This window comes from Chenopodium quinoa, unplaced genomic scaffold, assembly GCF_001683475.1.
Source record: "Chenopodium quinoa cultivar QQ74 unplaced genomic scaffold, ASM168347v1, whole genome shotgun sequence".
Taxonomy (NCBI): Eukaryota; Viridiplantae; Streptophyta; class Magnoliopsida; order Caryophyllales; family Amaranthaceae; genus Chenopodium; species Chenopodium quinoa.
Window position 1 is genome coordinate 1,856,128 of NW_018743033.1, and position 3,186 is coordinate 1,859,313.

Sequence of the window (3,186 nt, forward strand, 5' to 3'; positions counted from 1 at the left end):
CCATTTCCACCATCTTCATTGTGCCCACCGTCTTCACCGCAAAACCATCTCGACGACACCAGCAGCTTCACCGCCAAATTAACGAAAACCCTGTGTATAAAGGGTTAAATTAAGGGCATGGTTAATCCTAAAGGGTAGGGATGACCATGTCCTACATTGAAGCAATTTTCTTTGCTTGATTTACGAAGATACAGTTAAAAATGGTGGAGATTGGGAAAGAATTTTAACGAAGGAGGAAGGAATACTTCAATGTAGCAAACAACGTTTCTCTTGTTAAGTCTATTTGGTAGGTATATATTAAGTGAGTTATTATTTTCCAATGTTGATGACATCTCATACTCTTAACATTTCGTGATATGACATAATTACCATGTCAGTCATGACAAAATTACAATCCTATCCACTTTAAAGTGAAAAATTTGTTCAAAATACCCCTTAATATGTGTTTTTTATTGATTAAAAACATCAACTTGTATTCCCTCTATCTTCTCTATCGTAGAATTTTCAAATCCAATAAAATCCAATAAAGTGGTTAAAAAAAATAAGGACGCCGAACAATATGGGCAGTTTTAAAAATACTCCGTAGAATGTCTAAGAAAGTGAATTGGAGTGCATGTGGATCATCTTGATAAAGCCTAGCCAGCCCATATCTGTTTATGCCACAACCCATTGTTGACACACACACGCCTCACAAAAGTCCCTATTAGAAGCCCATTTATAACATAGCTTTTGTTTTTTTCCAAGTTAGAACATAGCTTAATCTCATACATCGTGAAAAAGTGCAAAGTTCAGATTTTGAGATTTATACTAATAAGGGGATTGATTAGTTGAATCTTTTGGAATGAGTTGGACCATCCATTTTATTATTTGTTTCGACTTTTTAAGTATGAAATCTCATATCAAGAGACAAAAGGTTTCTATGATGTCTTATGCCCTCATGGGCCTCATCTCCCTAATATTACATACTTTTCTACAAACTCTTAAATAGATCTTGTTCACACTAATTTATTGTGGAACATTAAAGGCACTATGGTTGTTTTATTAATAAAAAAAAAACAAAAAGGTCACTGTATTAAAATAAAGGTTATTACGTTGAAATAAAATTCATTTTAGTATTATAAAGGCTATAAAAGATTATTTTTTTTTTAAAATTTTTTTTTTATATACTGCTCAATTTGAATAATAAACGTCACTATGTTACAATTAGGGTCATTATGTTCAACGTAACGTCGTACTTCACGTTCACAATAATATTAAAAGCCACACAAGCTTTAATAAAGATTACTATGTTAAAATTAGGGTCACTATGTTCAATACAACGTCAATTACGTGCGTATAAACCTCAGGTCCACTAATGCTATATTTATTCTTTCAATTAACGGGGTATGCAATTAGTTGCTACTACTTTGGACTCAATTAAAGAAAGAATAATATAGTGTTACTCTATTTATTCTTTCAATTAACAGGTATTATAACACTATATATTTATTCTTTCAATTAACGAGTATGTATGGATAGATTCCAAATACTATGTTGAAATCTCATACTCATCCAACACCACATTATGCTGCTCAAACTTTCAATTAACGGGTATACGATTAGTTGCAGCTACTTTCAAAATATGTAATACTAAAATAAATAAAGGCTGATAAATACTTCGTATAATAAACTAGACAGGCGCACGTGAAAAATAAAAAAGAATAAATTGTGGTTTGATGTTCGATCATAAGCCTTAAAGCAAATATTAGGTTAGTTTTGGAATTAGAAATTAATTCAGTCATTTTAGTAAATAGTTTTGCTAACGTAGCTATATAATTTAGAAAAAGATATCAATTAGAAGGTTTTATTTCAGCATGATAATATCAATTAGAAGATACATAAACAATCTATAACATGATATGGTGTTATTATACCTCTATTCTCTAGCAATTCTAATGAGGTAGAAGGCGAATTCGGAGGCCTTCAACAGATACTGGATCTGGAGTATAGATTAATTTCTCTTGAGGATTAGCTTTTGACAATCTAAATCGAGTTATAACGTTGTGCAAAAATACGAGGATCTTAATTCGAGCATACTCGTTACCATAACACATATGTTGCCCTTTTCCATACGGTACAAATGTATTTGCCTGCATTGTGGCTTCAAATCTTGAAGGCTCAAACTTTTCCGGGTTTGGAAAATACTTTGGGTCCTTGTGAGTTGAATAAAAATTCCAGTGAACCTATTTAATCAAAACACAACTAACATTTCACAAAAGTAATTATCAAAATTATATTTTTGGTCTTTTAATTTTATTATTTTTATATCATTAATTCATTTCTACATTCAGGTTATTTTGTGCTGCATTTAGTACTTATGTATTAGTTTTGTATAAGTACATTACTTAATGTAATCCAATGATCATGGTGTGACATTTAAAAAAAAGTACTTTTTTTAGTTGATACGTTTTGATTATTTTTTAAAATGATTTTGTATGATTTTTACAAATTATTTATGGTTGAATATATACCTTGGTAAAAAAGTAAACTTGATAAAAGAATCGTGTTAACTTAAAATGAGAGGAGAATGTATATTTCTGAAAAGCTTAATGTAATTGAATTTCTTTCTTCTAATCAATTTCATACCTTCTGTTTCGGGGTTTTCTGATGTCCTGCGGGAGAGTTACAACACCGAGACTGGAACCGGACGCCTGTACCTGCAAAACAACGAAGACTCCTTGTGGTAGGAGCTCCGCCTCCGACGATCAAGTTAGTACTTGTATGAGGAGTAATAAGTGCGGAAATTAAAGGGGGGAGATCTGGTTCCTCTAGGGGAGGAGTGATCAATGTGTTTAGACTTCTCTAGGTGAGAGTCATTAATGTATAATCCGTGTGTTATTCGAGTTCTCTCTCTCTGTTTTCTTTTTTCTGTTCCTGAATTAATGAGGATTAAGAGAGGTATTTATATCCTCGAGAAGCGTGCCAGTCTCTAGGTTTAGGGTAAACCTAGGGCTGACTGGGCCTCATAACAGGATTGGGCCTTGGTGGCCGGTTTTCCCATTTGGCATGGGTGGACACATGGCGTGTCTCAATTAGTCCGTAGAGGACATATCTGTGACTGACACGTGGCAGGCTCCTGTTGGCCCACGTGAAGGACACGTGGCGGAACCTGGTTGGTCCACTTGTCAGACGGTGACTGGTGGATAA

At 33.6% G+C, this 3,186-nt stretch overlaps 1 long non-coding RNA gene across 1 annotated transcript; it reads right to left on the reverse strand.

Moving 5' to 3' along the window:
• Nucleotides 1–1,819: 1,819 nt before the first annotated feature.
• On the reverse strand, nucleotides 1,820–2,660 carry LOC110730466. The gene is made up of 2 exons (XR_002513062.1): nucleotides 2,626–2,660; nucleotides 1,820–2,222 (listed from the first exon to the last, which is right to left on the reverse strand). It is a non-coding gene; the product is annotated as an uncharacterized LOC110730466 (long non-coding RNA).
• Nucleotides 2,661–3,186: the final 526 nt, after the last annotated feature.